General features: G+C 46.8%; 2 long non-coding RNA genes across 2 annotated transcripts in view; both read left to right on the forward strand.

The window, feature by feature from the left end:
- LOC116069978 overlaps window positions 1-6,810 on the forward strand; it is a 30,912-nt gene extending 24,102 nt beyond the window's left edge. Inside the window, exon 2 of the long non-coding RNA XR_004110239.1 lies at window positions 6,342-6,810. This is a non-coding gene — a long non-coding RNA (uncharacterized LOC116069978). The remainder of the gene's footprint in view (window positions 1-6,341) is intronic.
- A 4,604-nt stretch (window positions 6,811-11,414) lies between these two features.
- Window positions 11,415-12,805, forward strand: LOC116069975. Its single transcript, XR_004110236.1, has 3 exons — window positions 11,415-11,514; window positions 11,709-11,851; window positions 12,722-12,805. It is a non-coding gene; the product is annotated as an uncharacterized LOC116069975 (long non-coding RNA).
- The last annotated feature ends 7,674 nt before the right edge of the window (window positions 12,806-20,479 follow it).

The raw sequence follows: 20,479 nt of genomic DNA on the forward strand, positions 1-20,479 counted from the left end.
AGCCCCTTAGGACGAACAACAACATGAACTAACTAGTACCCTCAGAGCTCCCAGGGTCTTAACCACCAGCCCTTCCCTTTCTTACATTCCAACAGTGTCACATGTATTCTAGGCGGATCTTGAACTCTCTATAAAACTTAGGATGACTTTGAACTCCTCTTTGTCTTACCTCAGTTTCTCAAGTGCCCCATCATGTTTAGTTTATACAATATGTGGATGAACCCCTAGTCCTTAGGGGTTCATGCATGTTCAGCAAACACCTTCACCCCTTATCCACATCTCTAGCCCCAGATGGGATTATTACTAAGACCCATAGACTTCTGTTTTATTCACCATGGCACCATACTCAGTGAGAGATCCTATCTCAAGGGAATAAGACAGAGTGATAGAGTAGAACACTCAGCGTCCACGCCTTCCTCCACACTACATGTGCATACACTACAGATACATACCCGGACTAAACCAGAAACAGCAACAACGGTCAACAACGGTCTACTGTAAAGAGTACACTCTAGTGCGGTTGCTTGGTGCACATCCGTTCACATCTTTCTTCAAACTCACAGATAACTGAACAAACACACACATTTACCCCATGAATGTTGGCACATGGTGCACCTAATTCAGGATTTCCCTTGTTCACTTTAAATTTCATTTCTTTAGTTTTTGTATTTTGGTGGTTTCCTGGTCCCTTGCTATATTCCAGGCTAGAGTTTCATAACCATACATCTGCCAAACACTGAATTTTCCTAAGTTTTTCCAAGGTGTTGAATTGTTCACATCCCATAATAACCATTCTTGATTCAGTTTGCAGAAAACAAAATGAATATGGTGATTTTTCCCCCACTCTGACTTTCTGCCAAGACTTTCATTGAAAGTATTGGCTCTGTTGCCATATGGACACACTAGACTTTAACCCAAAGCGACTGCTAAGTTACTATAGAGTTATACTTAGTTATCAACAGATGAATCTGCCAACATTTTACAAAGTCTGGCCAAGATCCCTTGGCCTTGCAGACCCTACTACTTTCTTACTTTGGGCATGCCCCATGGGTGTCTAAGTTACAGTGTTTAGTTACACTAATGATTTGGACTTGAAGTAGCTGTCAGAGAATGGGTGCCAAGCTAGACCAAGAACAAGGTGGATGGTAGAATTGCAAAGCACTAGGGGCTGTTGGGAGATGATTGTAGAAAAGTGGGATATGTGGAGGATGGGGACTTCTCACTATCTGCAGAGCAGAAGAATGCTGGAGTTAGGTATGCTGGGGCCTCTGGAAGGTGGCAACACTTCCTAGACCAGCTCAGGGAACTTGCTATGCAGCCATGAATGACCTTGAATGTCTCATTCTCCCTATCTCCAGCCTTGAGTGATGGGATTGCAGTTATGCACAACCACACCCAGTTTATTCAGCGCTGGTGATGGAACCTAGGTCTAATCAAGGCACTTTACCAACTGGGCTATATTCTTAGTCTCTTGGGGAGCCTTTGTAGGATAGCAGATTTTAGAGACCCATGAAATGCGTTCATGTTGGAATCTTACAAAACTGATACTCTGGGTCAAATGACCTCTATCTCTGAAAATTCAGCTGTATTTGCTTGCAAAAGATCATTCCAGCTGAGTTTATTGACCCTTTATATCTCCCCATAGTGGGGCAGGAAGGGTCACAGGACATCTGAGCATCCAGCCCCTTCTCTGTCTTGGATTTCACATCCAATTCCTTCACTATTCACCACTGCCAGGGAAGAAAGGACATCCATCCATCTATGTATTGATTGTGTGCTCCCTTCTTGGATGCTGGTGTACCCCATGATTCCAAACTGGCATCCTGTGAAAGATAATCCCTGAGAAAAATGGGGGAGCCCTTAACAAATGTATATGGGAACTCCCAATACAATCTTCAACAAGCTGTGTTGTGTTGTTCGATGTCTGAGAAACTCTTAAGAGAAAAGAAAATGGCGGCAGGGGTGGAGCTCAATCAGTGGAGTGCTTGCCTAGCATGCACAAAGGCATGGGTTTCATACCAGCATCATATAAGCCAGGTGTGGCAGTGTACCCTTGTAATCCCATTGTGTGGGAGGTGGAGGCAGGAGGATCAGGATTTTAGGTTCAATCTTCATCAACATAGGGGATTGGAAACCAGACTGGGTCACATGAGGTCCTATTTCAGACAACAACAAACAGAAACAAACAAGAAAAATATGGGGAAAGGGGAAGGTGACCCTTGTCAATATATGGTGTGCCAGGTGAGCCTGCCCTCTAGCAGTAAGACTCAGTATTTCTTCCCAGAAGATCTCATAGCTCAAAATGACTGGCAATCACTTAACAAAATGTAAGGTATGGTCCTTTCATCAGAGACAAAATAAGGGTACATGGAACCATGACCCTTATTGTGAGTGAGGCAATGGTGAGTTGTTTTTTTTTTTTTTATATAATTCAAATACACTTATTTATTATTTGCATGTGTGTGTGTCTGTGATGTGCATGCATATGTGTATGTGTATTGACAAGTGTGTAGGAGCATGTGTGTACGCAGGTGCATATAGCCTTGTGTGTAGACACTTGTATGTAGACACTCAAGACTGAAGTTGGGAGTCTTTCAGGATCTCTCTGCATCTTATTCACTGAACCCAGAGCTTGCCAGTACTAGCTAGTTTCGCTAATCAACTTGCTCTGTGGATACTCCACCTTTGCCTTCTGAGCTCTGGAGTTACAAACAGGTTGCCATGGCCACCCTTCATTTACTTGGCTTCTGGGACTCCCAACTCCTGCTCTCGTGCTTGCTGCTTGTTCAGAAAGCACTTTGACTGTTGAGCCATGCTCCCCAAGCCAACAGTGAGAATTTAGATGTGAAGAGCGTTTAAAAGGTGGCTGATTCTTGGATGAGTGTGTGTGTGGTGAGTATGTGTATGCGTTGCATGCACATGTGTGCTTGCTCCCTAGGAGAGTGGTGAGCTGTTTAGATCAACATGAGGATATTTCTGAGGGACACAGGGAAGAATAGGCTACTTCTAAAGCTATCTTTTCCCCCCTTCTCTAAATTAATTTTTAAAAATTAGCTTAGAACCTGGAAGGTTTTCTTCTGGCATTTCCATAAATACTTAGTTTTGATCGACACTACTCTCTGCTCCCTTCCAGCTCCTCCCCCCTGCCTCCATCCCACTGAAATGCTTCCCTCTAACACTTTTGATTATAGATGTTCTTTGCATGTGTATTCATTCGTATGCATGCATATGAGTAGGTGGACACATGTATGCATAGGCACATGCATGTGGAGGCCAGAGGGTGATACTAGGTGTTTTCTTCAGGTGTGTCCACCTTGCCTTTTGAGGCACGGGGTCTGTTTCTCACTGGCCTGGAGCTCACCAAGGAGACTGGCTGGCTGGTCAAGCAAGCCCAAGGGGCTCTCTCTACCTCCCCAGTGCAGGTATGACAAGCATACTACCTGGTCTGGCTTGTACGGCCTCTTGGGTTCAGATCCTCATGCTGGCTTTCCAACTGAACTATCTCCTCAATCCCTTGTTTTGACATTGAGAAGGCCCCCCTCCCCCTTCCCTGAGTGGGGTCACTATTGTGGCTGGGCTTTGTATTCTCTAAAAGCATTATTCTCTGCCTCAATTCCCCTGCACCAAAGGACCCCTCAGCCTGCGGATGTCTCGGGACTCTAATGAGGGCAGATGAAAAGGAATATTTCTTCTTGACTTTTCGGACAGAACAATAGTGATTATTATTATTATTGTTGATGATAATAATAAAAGCAACTGCATGGTATTGGCATAAAAAAACAAACAGGTTGGTCAATAGAATCAAACTGAAGGCCCAGAAGTAAAACAATACACCTATGAACACTTGATTTTTGACAAAGAAGCAAAAACTACTTTGTCTGATGCTGGTCTAACTGAATATCTACATGTAGAAGTCTGGGATGAAAGAAGTTCAAGGATATAGGGAGGATGAATGAGAAGAGGGTTGTGTGTGCGTGCGTGGATGCATACATGTGTGTGTGTATATGTGCACGTGTGTGCATATGGACTTGTGTGCACACTTGATGTGTGTCCCTCTTTGTATAGAATAGGTAAGAGATGAGGCTGGGATGGAAGTGGTCATGAAGGTCTGAAATTGCTACTCTCTGGCTGGCTGAGGTTGGCACCTGCCTGAGTGAGGAACTCGCCTTGAATCTCAGCAGAGCTGCTAGGTGAAGGCTCATCTGACCAGTGTGGGTGAGGACAGCAGGGAGCAGCAGACAGGGATCTTCAGCCCATCCATAGGCCTCCTCTCATCTGCCCACAGGTTTCCCCAGGAGGTTGTGGAAGATGTCAGACACAGCTCTCCTGAGGGACCAGTAAGACACTGAATAGTAACAGGCTTGCTAGTCATCTCCCTTCACTCCTCCCTCCCTCCCTCCTTCTCTCTGTCTCCTCCTTTCATTCTGCCCATCTCAGCCTTCTTCTGTCTGTCTGCCTGTCTCTCATCCTTGTGTGTCTCTTTACTCTCTTATCATTCCCTCTCTCATTACTCTCTCTCTTTCTCTCTCTCATTACTCTCTCTCTTTCTCTTTCTCAACTCTCCACCTCGTTCCCTTCCTTCTCATCTCCATTTCTCATTGTCTCTTGCTTTCTTCTCCCTCTGGCTCTGTCTAATTCTCTCCTTTCTCTGCATCTGTCTGGTCCTCCCATTTCTCTCCTCTAGCACACTTTTCTGTTGCTGTCATCTCTCTTTCAAATTGTTTCCTCTTCCCCGTCTCTCTCCTCTCTCGCTCTCATCTCTTATCTCTCTAGTTTTCTTTACGTAATTCTTTCCTCTCCTCTCCCCTTTCCCTCACTCACCCTCATCTGTCTCTGTCTCTATCTCTCTCTCTCTCTCTCTCTCTCTCTCTCTCTCTCACACACACACACACACACACACACACATACACACACACCCCTCAAACCTCTGTATTAAATTACTGTTGAATGTCTCCAGCGCTCAGCACCAGGGTCACGTGACACAGCACACGGGGATTTGCTTTTAAATCTCGCCCAACAGAGAGAAACGAAAATGACTTGCAGGATTTTGACACAATGATCAGACACAATTTTTTTATCCCCCACCCTTGAATAAATAGGAGCTTGTCAGATGCCATTACCGTATCACACAGATCAGAATTCGTCTCAGTTTTTTTTTCTTTCACTTTTTTTTTTGGTGGTCCTAAAAGTAATAAAGAGTTATAACTGCATTCCAAGTTATCTTTGGATCGTTGACGGTTCCATGACCAAAGATTTGTCTGTCCTGAAGGCGGATGGAGTTTGAACTGATTTATCCCCTGGAGTTTGAGGCCTGTCGGCTGCTTCATTGAGTCATAAACTACCACAGTGGGCTCTGCCTCTGATCACCATGCTCCAGCCATTGTGCCCCGGTTTTCTTTCCTTTAAGCAATTACTTTAAAGCACTTGTGTATTGTGATGTGTGTTTAATGTATGTAATTGATGTACACGTGTACGATGCATGCTATGTTTGTATATATAACGTGTGTGGACATGTGTGATGTGTGTATGTGTAATGCAAATGTGTGATATGTGTTTGTGTATTTGATATGTAATACGTGGGATACGTGTGTGTGTGTGTGTGTGTGTGTGTGTGTGTGTGTGTGTGTGTACTCATGCCTGTTTGTGTGCACGAGTGTGGGTGTTTATGTATGATTGTTTGTGTGCACGAGTGTGGGTGTTTATGTATGATTGTTTGCATAGGGTGCTCAGAGAACAACCTTGGGCTGCCTTCCAGCTTTTTCGAGGGGGGGTTGCTTGCTGCTCACTACCATGTAACCTGGGCTAGCTGACTGAGTGCTTCTAGCATCCTCCTGCCTCTGATCTTGTCGTAGGACTTCTGGGACTACACATGTGTGCTACTCCATCCTGCCCCATGTGCATTCTGGGGTTCTGAACTCCGGCCCCCATGCTCACCTGGAAAGTGACTGAGCCATCTTCCACTCCATTTTGAAACAAGGTCTCAAGTAGTTCAGGCTGGCCTCGAACTTAATCTGTAGCTGAGGCTGACCTGGCTTTTCCGATCTTTCTGGCTCCACATTCCGCATGATGGGGTTTCAGATGTGTACAGCCATGTCCAGCTCACTGGGCCTCAGGTTTCTGATATGAGATCTCTATAGCCAAGCCCTAGAGGTCCAGAGGGGCGGTAGCCTTGGTGGTATGCTTGGACTCATTTCCCATTTCTCAATTCTATTTGTTTAGAGAGGAAAAATACCTCTTCTAATAGAGACGTCTGTATGAGCCAAGTGATGTTCAGAAGTTATTCCTTACTATTGTTGCTGCGGTCAATAAACCCATTGCTGCTATCTCTGATTCTTCTCCAGGGAACACTGACAGATTTCGGATGTGCAACTTCAGGTTTAAAGTTATACTTGGGTTCTCTTGCTTGGATGGCCTTGATGATCAAGCCAAGCAAAAGGTGTATTTCCCTCAACATCAGGAGAAGATAGAGGCTCGCTGTCCTGCATCCAAGTCTCCACAGCCTCCCCATTGGATTCTTTCTAATGAAGACAGATGCCAGGCAGCTCTGGTTTATCCAGCCACTCAAAGGTGTAACTGACTTCCCAATTTATTAACAATGGTGATTCATTACCATGACAATTGGGAAGAAACTGATTACCTTTGAATATCTGATGAGGTAATCCTGCCTCCTAGCCCAGGTAATGAATCACCATTCTCCCTCCCTCCTTTGACCTAATTTTCCAAACCATGTACCTGTATAAAATACTGTGCAGAGGGGGGGGGGAGCATCTATTTATCTTCCTGGGAGTCTCTCCTTCTGAATTCAAGAGAGAAGACAACCCGCCACCCAGGAGAGAAGATTCATGAATGTTCTGGGTCTGGAACTCAACAAAGCTCGGTCTCCCACACAGCCAGTCTGTGGAGTGACAAAACATTCTCCTGCAGACTGGGACCCTGGAGTGGGCTCCTGAGAAGCTTCGGAAGCCTAGTGGGACAGGGTGCTTCCACTTTGCTCCTTGGAGAGAAAAGGAATCCAAACCTTGATCTTTGTTATATTTCATTTATTTGTTTGTTTGCTTGTGTGTGTGTGTGTGTGTATAAGGTGATGCCTGTGGTGATCAGAGGACATTTGCTGAAGTCCGATTCTCTCTTTCCAATACATGGGGTCTGTGGTTCAACTGCGGGCAGTCAGGATTGGCTGCAAGCACACTTCCTCGCTGAGCCAGCTCACCAGTTGCCTCTCCCCAGGCTTTAATCTTATAAGACTTGGATTTCTTATGATAATTTGTGAGTTTGTGTGCATGCGGTGTGTGATTATGTATGGGTGTATGCATGTATGCACTTGTATGTCTGGCTATGTATAGAGGCCAGAAGACAACTCAGCTGTCATTATTCGTTAGTTGTCATCCATCTTGGTTTTTGTTTGCTTTTTGCTTTTTGAGACAGGGTCTGTCACTGGCCTGGAACTCACTAAAGAGGTGAGGCTGGCTGTTCAGTGATCATCAGGGATTCACCTGTTCCTACCTCCCCAGTTCTGGAATTACATGTACAAACACTCACTCTCCCTTCCCTCCCCCCTTTTTTATATGGTCTCCGGAGATTGAATTCAGGTTCTCATGTTGGCACAGCACACACTTTATTTTCTTTACCTCCCTGGGCCAATATTTTCTTCTTCCTTTTTAAAACCTTTATAATGTCTTAAGGAGGAAGATGTGGGAGTCTCACAACTGCTAGCTTAAACGAGTGGTCCCTTTGGTTTACACATGGGTCTGACTACTAGTAGTCAGCTATAAAGGTTGATACTTGTAAGCTACCACCCAGGTAAGCATAGAGGTTCTTAGACATGGACGTCTCCCTTGGTAGAAAGGTACTTTTGACCAAACATGGTACTTTTGTCTAGGCACCGTGGGAAAGAGTCACTTTCTCTTGGTGGTGTGTGTGAGTGCAGGCATACACACACACACACATACACACACACACACACACATACACACACACACGCATACACACACACACACACAGCTTTGGTGAGGGCCATGTTGGTATATTTTCACAGTGTTTTTATTTGTCCAGGTTCTCTCAAAAATGGAGAGTCTGGATCATAAATGTACACAAGACTCTTTACCTCAGATAGGGGATCCACAGCCGTCCAAGGAAACAATTCTAACAGTGTTCACCTTGGTGAACCCATGAGTCTATTGGGGTTGCTTACAGGCATACGGGTGAGGGGTCACTTAAAGCATCAGTGATGACTGGCAGGGAGTTACATCACTGAAAAGGATGCCTTAACTGAAGTGATGACTCGGGGAAGCTGTGTCCCTGGAGTTCTCTGAACAACTTGGAGACAGCTCCACAGGTCACGTGATCTCACAGCAATTCTGCTGCGGAGTCTTCTATCATGGTCTCCCGGGAGTGGGCCTCTCGAATCTTCTAAACTCAGCTTTTTCAGACATGTGACATTTCTTTGCTTCTAGGGTCTTGAGCCTCCCTTTCAATGGACTCTCTGAACTTGTTGAAAATTGCTACGTGGCACTTCATAGCCAGGGGCAAAAGGGCATGAGGAAGGGACCAGGATGACACAATTCTCTTAAAGGGCACACCTCTTATAGGTCTGATCCAGGACAAAGCCTTGGTTGTAGAGAAGAAAGGAAGAGTTGTGGGACACATAGTATCATGGCTGGAGAGAAAGTTCACTGATTAAGAGTACTTGCTACTCTTGCAAAGGACTTGAATTTGGTTCACAGCACCAACATATGATGGTTCACAACTGTAACTCCATCTCCAGGAGATCTGATGTGGCCCCTTGACCTCTGAGAGACCTTGCACTCATGTGTACATTTCCACACACATACACATGACTAAAATGTAAACAATCACAATCATTCCTGTCCCCTTTGCTTCTGCCTAAGCAGAAAGAGATGTGGTATTGCCTTCCTCAGTTGCTCAAGCTCTGCTATAGCCTGCTGCTACATTCACTGAATGGACAAGGGCCATATTTCCATTTTCTTGGTTTCCCTGTAGTTTGCCTTGGAAAGATCATATATCTAGAACTAGTTCAAGATCTGAGAGTTCCATGTTCCATGTTAGGACCCTTCTCTGTGGCTATCTCCCATTCCTATGAGCCTTAGAGCTGTGCTTTGGCTCTGGGGATCTCTGAGTTGGGTCCCCATGATAAGCTTTTCTGAGCAGGGTTCTTTCTCCTTTTCATTTAGTTTAGTCCTAGCTCATGGAAAGATATTATCCATATTTAAGGTGGGCTTCTTATTGGCTATATCAATCTAGAAATTCCCTCAAGACATCACCAGAAGTTAATCTCCTGGGTGACTCTTTAGGATCCAATAATAAAATGGTGTCTCTCCACCCTCCCCATCCCCCTAAAAAAGGGAGGGTATTTGTCACTCATTAGATTTTTGGAGAAGGCTGGTTTAGGATAATAGAAGACATTTGCAGTGTTGGAATTAACTGTGGGCCACAAGGTGGGGGTAGATATTTTTGCAACTGGTAGGTATAGGGAGAAGAGAGATGTAGCTAAATGTGCCACTATGAACAAGGCAGGCTTCTCTCTTTCACGAAGAAGCAAAGCGTTTAGCCATTTGTCTCTATGGCTGAGCTGCAGAGACCTGAATCCCAGAGACAAAGGGAAAAAGCTAAGACATTGGAGCCAGGGAAGGGGTGGGGGTGGAAAGGCTGATAAGGCCACAGGAAATGCAAATCACATGTTTCTGGAGCAAATGAGGCAGATTTCCATTTGTAGCCTTGCAAGGCCAGAATTTTCATTCTGTCTGATGGGGAGTAGGTTCTGGAGCCCAGAGAGTCTGAGGAAGAGAAATCAAGGCCCATCTCAAGACAAATTTCTCAACTTCCGTTGTGAAATGTTAGGGATGATGAACAGGCAGAGGAGATGTTGACTTGGGAAGACCAGCCAGCCTGGGTCACAGAGATGGCAGCACCCCCCGACCCCGGGGTCAAAAGTTGTGGGCATTTGAGTCTAGAGCACTTGCTACTGAGGAGGAATAGAAAATGGCTACACCGGTTGGCTTGCTAGCAGGTAAGGGGATAAGCAAGAAGAGCCGTGGCCAAACAAAAGTGCCTCCCCTCCAACGACCATGCTGTTAACTCAAAACTTTTTCTGGAGCTTTCTTTTGTGTCAGCCTTTTGGAGTTAGAGGCTCGTCTAGGGCTGGAGTCACAGATGGGAATGCCTTCAGGTACTGGCAGGTGCTATGAAAGAGCGAAGGACATGCTCTAGCAGCTATGGCCAGTTCGAGGCCAGCTGGCAGCATGCCCAGATCTCTTCCTCTCCCTTCCCCTCTGCTCCTTCCCCCTCTCTTCCCCCATAAAACCACGTCTCCCCACATCAACGTTCTGCAGAAAACAAAAACAAAGCAAAACAAAGAACCCAACCAAAAATGGCAGCTTCCTAAGCCTGCTAAATGCACGAGCTTAATATTCATGTTCCCACACAGGCAATTCATCCATCCGAATATCCTATAAGATGAACATTCGGTGCAGTGACCATTCAGAGCTTCAGAGCCAACATGGGGAGCCAGCAGGTGGCCAGTGAGAAACCTTATTCAACGTTTATGTTTATCCAGAAAGCTGATGCTTGCCCTGGCAGATTGGAAAGCCCTAGCCCTTGTTCTTGCAGCACTTTCAGTTTCATGGAAAAGATAAGCATCGCACAAGTAATTATCCCACAGAAGCTAAGAGTTGAGTGTTGACAGGAGAGGCCTACAGACCTACTGGAGCTTGAAACAATAAGGTCGCTTGACAGGTGAGTAGGGTGCAGAGACGGGAGCTCGGAGCTTTCTTTCATAGGAGTGAGGTTCCTGCCAAGATGAAGGAGAACAGAGAGGAGCTTACACTGACGCTGGATGATAGTGTCAGGTAAGAGCAGTATGGAGACCTCCCTATGTGAGCAGAGGCCCAGAGGATGCATCTCAGAGCTGGTGGCGGGGGTGGGGGAATGATCAGGGATGCTGAAGCTAGAGCAGTAGGCAAGGGACAGAAGGGTGAGTACTACCATTGTAAGCAGCTGTATGCTTACAAAGGCACTAACTGTTGCAATGTGAGCTTATTAGAAGGGATACGTGCTAGTACAGGGAGATCTCTCAGGAAGGTTTTTCGTGTGTCCAGAGGGAAGGAGGGAAGGAAAACTTGTGTGAGGTTGGTGGTGATGGGCGCAGCAGTTGGGATGGATTAGAGGGCCATTATTAGAGTATACTCTTTTTCCTCCAGATATAACATGCTCATTAAATTGTCATCTTCAATCAGAGATTACTACGGCCTGGTAGCCATGGCAGCTGAGCAGAACAGCACAGTGTTAGCCAGGTCTATGGTGACGGAAGTGGGACCCTTAATACTTTTTAGTAGAAGAGGGGAGGGTTACAGGGCTCTGGCTGAGGTTGTAGCCATTAGTCCTTTTATCTCATTCCCCAGCTCCAAATGATCTTGGGAGATGCTACATAGGAGCTGGAAGGTTAACTGATCGGAAGATTCCATGATGCCGGTCCATTGAGGTCATCATTCATGATGGGTAAGCGCTTCGTGGTGATGTAGCTGTGTTTGGTTTGCTCACGCCCCCGGATGTAACCCTTCACTTACACTCCCTTAAATAACCCCAAGAAACTAACTGCACCACCAAGTTGTACTTCAATAGAATTGTTCCTTTGGTCCGTTGCTATCAGTGTCTGATCTGCAGTGAATAGTCCTTTGTTCTTGTCTCCCCAGGAAAAGTCCACACCATTGACGTGTAGGAGGAACCAGGAGCCCTGGTGACTGGTGGCTCAGGGAAAGGAGATTGAGATACTGATGGTGACACTGCTCACGTCAAGTTCCTGATCTGGGCATTCATCGGGTGTAACAGGTGGTTGGTGAGAAGGAAGGCAGGGCCACCGGCTGGGGAGGAGAAAGAGGTCTACTCTGTCGTCTCTGGTTCTCCTCTCCATCTTTGTTGTCTACCCTTCTCCCACTGTTTTTGAAACATAGCTGCCTGGGGTCAGATTTGATGCGTATTTCTGAGTTGGAGGGTTTGGTTTGAGTTGAGGTAGCTGCATTCCCACCCTTCCTATCCTCCAACTCCCCCTGCCCTAGCCAAGTGAAACCAGATGTCTAACAAGGTCTTGGCACCAGAAGGCTCATTTAAACCAGGATCAAGGGCCGGAGTGATTGAGGGAGGCTGGGGTGGGGGGTGGGTTTGAAGTGTTGGCCACATGAGATGATGTTTAGAAACTGCCTAACAGCAAGGCTCCTCCTCTGGCCTTATCTTTGTTATGACTGTAGCAGCCACAGCAGTAGCAGAGGCCTGGGGAGGCCTGGACCAAAGGGCCGATTCACTGCTGGTGGTCACAGGCCTCCTGGGAACAGGGCTGGACAGGAGGCAGGGATGGAGAACTGTTGGTGTTTTTACTTGGGGAGATGGAGAAGGAAATATTTGTCTGCTTCTGGGGATTGTGATGGAGTGTATATCTTAAATGAGCAACAGATACCAGGCCAGGGCCCATCTTCCACTGCTGTGCACAGCTACATCTCAATGATGTCACAAGGACCTGGAAGAGGAGCCAGGAAGATTGCTCAGTGATCATCTCTCTCCTGCCTGTAGTACCTAAGTGTCTAATGAAAGAAGAATGCTATGCAAGTGGTTATGTATTTAGGGTATAGAGCTGAGAAAAAAATACGAACACATATGTTAGAGCCGCATTATATTCAAATAATTTTTACTCACGATTGATTCAACCCACAAGTGAACCAGATAGGAGTGAGCTCCTGGGACTTTTGGAGATGCCATCAAGCTTGCTGCCCAACCCATCTCAAGTACAACCATGGGGCCATGATGATAGAGATAAGATAAAAGGTGGGTGATTGAAAGTCAGATGACAGATCGATGCTTGATGGTAGATAGCTAAGCAAAGAGATGATAGATAAGTGATATGCAGTTCTTTAGAATTCATGGAGAAGCTTAGTGCAAGTGCCTGGAGTCCCAGTGCTCCTATGGTGAGATGGGAGGAAGACACAGGATTCTGGAAAGTTCCTAGCCTAGCTGGCCTGGCATTCTCAGCTCAAGCAAGAGACTCTGTCCCCAACAACATAAAAGAGGAGAGCAGATGCCTGAGGTTGTCCTCTGACCTCCATATGTAAGCCACACACATGCGTGTGCACACATGCACACACCCTCCCCATGCACCCCACACAAAATAAAGTACAATGGAGGTGAGCAGGTTCTACGCAAAAGACCACACCACTTCTATGTGAGACGGGAATGGATGTGGGTTTTGGTATCTGCGGAGTTCTAGAAATTATCCCTGTCTTCCCTGATTGAGATAAGACTGTGGAAAAAGAAAAAGCACCAAGGTGCCAGGGGAGAGGCCACCCGTGTGGAATCCACCACAGTGATGGGTTCTCTCTGGCTCCTGTGTGTGGAGATACAGACCGGGGATCTGTCTAGCATATCTTGGTGCCACACGATGCAGAAAATCTACTTGAGCTTAGGGATTCATCTGCAGAGAAAGTAGAAACAGATATGCTTCTGGAGGAAAAACCAGACTAAGAGTCGGGAGACCAGGATCCAAGGTTGACTTGTACTGCTAAGGTGCTGTGCACCCTCCTTCTGATGCCTCTGCCTCTCCTGACCTCCTCTCTGCAATGGCATAGGCCACTTCTGCTGTGTACCACTAGAGTTCCCTGTACCCCCCACTCCCAGACCTGCCCTTCCCTGCTGCTTTTATATTCACTGCACTCCCCCTTCTTTCGGAGCAGGCAAAGGAGGAGGTTGCAGAGAGTGATGCTAGCTTTTCCTCCTGGTGCTCTGGGCCTCACTCCTCCTGTCCTTCTGCTCCGCCACCACGGATAGCAGCCTGATACTGAGAGGCTCCTTTGTCAAGCAGAATTCAACACAGGCAGTCCTCATTCTTGGCACTCGATGGCCTGGGACTCCCCGGATGCAGCTGCTTCATCCTGTATCAGAAGCCTCTTGCGCTCTTCTTTCTTTGTTCCTCTGACTCCTGCTCAAAGGCTCCGAGTTATCCCACCTAAGCACATGTGTCCCTCTGGGATCCGTTTCCCCACTGGACCTTCTGCTTTGTTGGGAGCAACCTGTTGGCTTTTTCTAGGCAGGCAGTGCATTGTCCCGGCTGCCCTGCTACCTCCCTCACTCTGTGGGTCCCCTGCTTTCGCAGTCTGTGTGCCGTGATGATTCCCCAGTGGGCTTTTTCATTTCCTGCCACTGGTCCTGGTCCCTGGTGGGCATGTGCCCAAAGACTTCTGTTCTTGGCACTCTTCCCCCTACTATTGACTTCTCCTTTGTTATGGACTCACACAATCAGCAGGCCTTCTTAAGTCGCTGTTCAGACTTCTGCACTGTAGAGGAGGCTCTGAGCAAGAGTGCTGTCCCGATCAGTCTTTGTCTCCCCTTCTGCCCCTTATCTCTCTCTCTCTCTCTCTCTCTCTCTCTCTCTCTCTCTCTCTCTCTCTCTCTCTCTCTCTCTCTCTCTGAAACATAGTGTATTAGTCAGGGTTCTATTCCTGCACAAACATCATGACCAAGAAGCAAGTTGGGGAGGAAAGGGTTTATTCAGCTTACACTTCCACATGGCTGTTCATCACCAGAGGAAGTCAGGACTGGAACTCAGGCAGGTCAGGAAGCAGGAGCTGATGCAGAGGCCATGGAGAGATGTTTCTTGCTGGCTTGCTTCCCCTGGCTTGCTCAGCCTGCTTTCTTATAGAGCCCAAGACCTCCAGCCCAGGGATGGCACCACCCACAAGGGGCAATTGAGAAAATGCCCCACAGCTGGATCTCATGGAGGCACTTCCCCAACTGAAGCTCCCTTCTGTGATAACTCCAGCCTGTGTCAAGTTGACACACAAAACTAGCCAGTACACATAGTATGTTTGTTAATTTTCTATTGCTGTAATAAAACACCAGTCAACTTACAGAAGGAAGCTGTCGTTTGGGCTTATGGTTCCAGAGCCATGAGAGTTCATCGCCATCATTGTGGGGAAGCACCGTGGCAGGCGGGCATGGTAACCGGAGCAGCATCTGGGAGCTCATGTTTTAAACAGTGAAGGTGAGGCAGAGAACATTCTAACCCAAAGCCTGCCTCCTGGGATACACTTCTTCCAGCAAGGCCATTCCTTCTAATGCCTCCCAAGTATCTCTAACAACTGGGAGCTATGTATTAAGAAATCTGAGTCTGTGTGGGGGAGGGGCATCCTCATTCGAACCACCATGGATAGATAGGTGATTGATGATAGATGAGGAATAGAGACAATGGATAGATAGAAGTTAGCAATAGATGATAGGGATGATAGATACGTGGTAGAAGATTGGTGGTACAGAGATGTCACGTAGAATATAGATAGAGAAATGATGGAGAGGCAGACGATAGATGCAAGGTAGACAGACGCTGGAGAGAGAGAGATGATAGATAGACTCCGGAAGATGGCTAGAAGACAGGTAAAACTTAGTGCTTCGCTGTACAAATACATGGAAATTGATGCCTCATGCAGCATGTACTGAGAAGCAGAACACTGATGGGGTCTTAAAAACATTGGTATGGTTTAAAGGTTCCTTCACATCAAAACTTATATAGAAATTTATTCCCATTACAGCAGCATTAAGAGGGGTCTTTCATCATTGGTATTCGGTTATGATAGTGGGGGTCTGGGGGGCTGATTCAGGCCCTTATCTGGGGTGGGGTGGTTCTCTTGGTTGTGAGTTAGGTATAAAGGGCACGGTTTGGCTCTCTCTCCTCCTTGTGTTTTCCTCTCACTTCTCATGTTACATGACATCCACTGGCATGTTATGGCAGAGAAGAAGCTCCCTTCGTTCCCACATGTGGTCCCTTTGAGGTCTACAACCTTCTTCAAATACATGTCTCTTCTTTATAAAGAACACTCAGTCTCTAAATATTTGTTCTTACACCCACAAATAAGTGTAGTCCCCACCCTTCATCGAGGAAACTTCTCTTCGCAGTAGATCATCACAGAAAAACCACAACCAATCAAAATGCAGAGTTGTGGAGCGCGGTCCCAGTGGGTGTACCTACAAAACACCCACGGCTCGGGGGACTCTGGGGAAGTGAGAGCAGACGGACCATAGGCCAGATGATCAGGGAGTTTGTGTGAGGTTTTGTCTCCTAGGAATGCCAGAAGCAACATCATAACATCTCACCAGCATGGCTGTCTAAACATGATCTGACCAAGAACAACAGCAATAGGCATATTAAAGTGGATGGAGGGAAGCCCATGAGGTCTCAACACTACACAGTGAACTACAAACCATGAAGGAGTGCTGGGAAATGGTAGAAATAGTCTTCCTCAGGGAAGACTACACCAGTTGGCTAGCTGATACCAATGGTCATCCCTAAACACATACATGCAAGGAACATTATACCGACTGAGCAGGTTGTGTTCACATATTTAGGAATATGTGTGTGTGTGTGTGTGTGTGTGTGTGTGTGTGTACAGATATGTATGTAACTACAATTAACAGAGACTGTGAATTTGAAAGAGAACAAGGAGGAGTATGTGGGAGCTTGAAGGGGGGAATACGGTAATTATAATATAAAACAAAATAAATAAAAGAGTGTGTGTGTGGTTTAAGCTACAGCAATAGGAAATGGATTTAAGTGAGCACTTAGTAGCACACACCAGGAGCCTTCCTCATGTGAGAGCTCACTCTGAGGCCAGACTACAAGGCTTCAGGCTGCCATGAGGGGCAGATGTGGAGAGGGACTTAGTGCTCCTTGCCACAGGCTTCCCTGCCACAGGCAGATGGGTTTCCTCTGCCATGAATCTGGGGTGTCAGCTGGACTCTAAGGAAGCAGCTCTTTCCGTGGCAGAAGCTGAGAGCCTTGGAACCTTGGAAGGTCATGGTTAGGAGCTGGACCATGGAGACAGTCTAAAGAGAGACTCAATGTCTCCTCCCCATTCTGGTAGTCTTCAGACTGTCCCAGTACAAGGGAATTCTGCCCCGGAAGGGGTGCTGGGCAGGGAGGGAAGGAAGAACCCAGACCTCATAATCCATGAGCTAGAAGTCGGTAGATCTCCTAAGAAGAACAGACAATGAGCCTGGGAGCCCTGGGCAGGAGGGCTGGGGCATCTTAGAGGCCTGCCTGACATCTTGTTCTGGTTAGTTTTATGTCAACTTGACACCAGCTAGAGTCATCAGAGAGGAGGGCACCTCAGTTGAGAAAGTGTCTCCCTGAGATCTGGCTATAGAGCATTTTCATAGGTCCTGATTGACGGGGAGGGTCCAGCCTATGGTGGGTGGTATCATATCTAGACTGATGGACCTGGATTCTATAAGAAAGCAGGCTGAGCAAGCCGTGGGGAGAAAGCCAGTAAGCGGCCCCCCTTCGTGGCCTTTATGTCAGTTCCTGCCTCCAGGTTTCTGCTCTGGGTGAGTGCCTTTCCTCATGGCTTTTGATGATGAACTGTTATGTGTGTGTGAAATAAACCCTTTCCCCCAAGTTGCTTTTGGTCATGGTGTTTCAACAAAGCTGTAGAAACCTTGAATGAGATAAGACTCCTGTGGATTTGGGGAACCTCATAGTTTGGTGACTTCTTTGTTTTGGCACCTTTTCATCTGTGTTTTCTTCCTTTCTTCTGTTCCTTCCCTTCTTTCCTTCATTGCATCAATTCTTCTCCCTTCTTTCTTCTCCTTTTCTCTCCGGCCTCTCACTGGCTACGTAGCAGAATATGACTTTGAACTTCTGGTCTTCTGCCTCTACCTCAGGAATACTGGGGTTCTCAGGCAATCAACCTTCATGCCTTTTATCCAGTACTGTATGACACTCGAGGGGAGCACTCTATCTGCTGGCTACATCCCCAGGCTCTCTTCTTGGTGTGTTAACATACATGATTTTAAATCCCCTGTAGCTTTTTTTTTTTTTTTTTTTTTTTTTTTTTTTTTTTTTTTTTTTTGAAATTTAATTTTGTTTAGTTTTGGACGGGGATGTTCTTGAACTTACAACAATCACCCTGCCCCAGCATCAGAGTGCTGAGTTTACAGACATGAGTTCCCACACCCTGGCCCCTTGCTGTATGTCCATGTGATAACTCTTCTTCAAAAGAGTCCAGAGCACCGAGGGGAGGACTCATTGTCCTCCTGTGGGACTCAGACTCATCCATCAGCACAGAGTGTGAGAGAGGAATGGCCCCCTGAGCAGCAGGGGGATACCCGTCCTTCAGGGGCCTTTCTTGCTCTGTCAGTATCGAGCCGTTTCCTCCCTTCCTGTAACACTGTTTATTATTCCTTGTTGATGTTTGTGTCTGAGTGTGGTATTTAGCAGTAGTGTATGTCTATGTGAGCGCAGTATGTGCATGAGCAGAGGCCACAGGGAGACACCAGGTGTCCTTCTCTATCACTCTCCAGCTTAGTCCCCCAAGATAGGGTTGCTTATTGAACCTAGAGCTAGGCTGGCATCCAGTACTCCCAGAATCCATCCTGCTTCTGTGTCATACTGTACTGAGATTGACAAGCTCCCATGTGACCATGCCTGGTTTTACATGTAGGTCCCAGGAGGTGCTCATGCTTGTGTACCAGGTGCCTTACCTCTATTCTATTGCCCCAACTCCTCTTTTGAGTTCATAATCGTTCTGTCTGAGTTTGGGCAATGTATTCTGTGGATGGTGACCTTTGATACTTCTCCTATACATCTGTGAAACAAGCTCTGAGTGAATGAAGGCGTCTGTCCCGACATGGGGACCTTTGGAACCTCTCTGTATGAGAAGTGGTTGTCACCTGCTATGCACACACTCGAGGCCTCTGAAGTTTCTGCTCCTTCTCTTTCAGACCTCCTTCCCTTCAGCTACAAAAAGTAGGGCTCAGGAGAGCCATGCCAGGCACAGGGTGACTTGTTACATTAGTAACTGTAAGGGACAGAAACATCTGTCAGCATCCAATGTCACTGATCACATGCATGGTTTTCATCCTGGGTGCTGACATTTGCAGCTGAGCCCAGAACTCTGGGATCTGAGGGTGTTGGTGTCAGCAGGAGGTTGGTATTAGCTCAGCTTGGTAAAATGCCACTTAGCTTGCTTGTGAGAGGGTTCTGTCTGCCATGTAGCCTGGCCCAGGGCAGGGAAGCAGGCAGGCCATTGACATAGGTACCGCATACTTTCTGGGTTTAAAGGGATGTTTGAGGGCATCTCCTGATACTGCATTCTTGCTGACAACTTGTACTCTGACAAGTTTTGTAAGGTGACAAGGGTTTAAAGATGTCACTGAAAAGTTTCGTCATAGTTGATCTGTGGAGAGCCAGAGGAGAGGTCAGATATAAGGAGAAGAGATTCTGTGAGTCAGTAACAAATTTCAGGGGAATAAATCTGACAAGGAATTAGCTTTCATATATAAAAAGTACTTACAAATAAATACAAGCTATGCTACGATAACTGTTCAAGCTGAAGAAAAAAACTTCATGAAAATAAAGCTGTCAATGAGCAGAGTACTAGACACGGAAATATGTCTTGCTCTGTTAATAATAAATTTACATATAGATATTAAAAATCTTAACTTTAACTATTAAGCTGGCAAAAATATTTTTTTTTTTAAACAAGGCCATGGAGATGGCTGAGTTGGTAATGCGCCTGCTGCGTAAGCATGCGGACCTGAGTTCAGATCCCTGGCACACATGTAAAAGTCCTGGGGTGGTGGCACACTTCTGTAACCCTAGGCCTGGGGAGGTAGAGATGGGCAGATCTCTGAGGTTTGTCGTCTAGGCAACCAGGAAGCTCCGAGCTCAGTAAGAGACACTAATCTCAAAAAAGCAAACAAGCAAACAAGCAAACAAACAGGTCATAAGAAGGAGACCCACCCAAGACAACCTCTGATCCTCACACAGACACGGGTGAACACAGGAGGACACGTACTGGCACACCTGCCGAGGAACAAGCGTGCACACAGACACACACAGACACACACACACACACACACACACACACACACACACAGAGCAGACAACCTTGGCAAACCCAGCATTTTATCTGGCCTTATTGCTCAGAGACCTAAGGAGCACACTGTAAGAAGTAATGAATCCCTTCACTTTCAGAATAGAATTTTAGTGCGTGCGTGGTTACCAGACCCTTGCCTTACCAGGGCCAAGGCCCATTTCCTCCTGTGTGGGAAGTCCTGGCCCCCACTGGACATGAGCCAATAGTGATTTATTCTTAGCCCATCAGGGTGTTAGGGGGACATCTGGGGTAGTATGCAGAGCAAGCCGGTTTGTTTTCCTAGCGCTATATGGCCAGTCCAGGCAGCTTCCCCAGCTGGACCAGGCTCCCAGCAGGTGGCCACGGACTCCTACCCTCAGCAAAATCTTTATCTGGTCCACCGAGGACCATGAAATCCAGCCAGGCCCTGCGAAGATGACCCTGCAGCCCCCGTGCCCTCTGAAGCACTCAGCCAGGCTGGCTTCCATTTTGGGTCCAGCGTGGCCACTGAGGAATGTCAAACATCTGGGCTCCTGGCAGTCACGAGGTCACCAGGTGTTCCAGCCCTCTTA

The sequence above is a fragment of the Mastomys coucha genome, unplaced genomic scaffold, assembly GCF_008632895.1.
Source record: "Mastomys coucha isolate ucsf_1 unplaced genomic scaffold, UCSF_Mcou_1 pScaffold1, whole genome shotgun sequence".
NCBI lineage: Eukaryota > Metazoa > Chordata > Mammalia > Rodentia > Muridae > Mastomys > Mastomys coucha.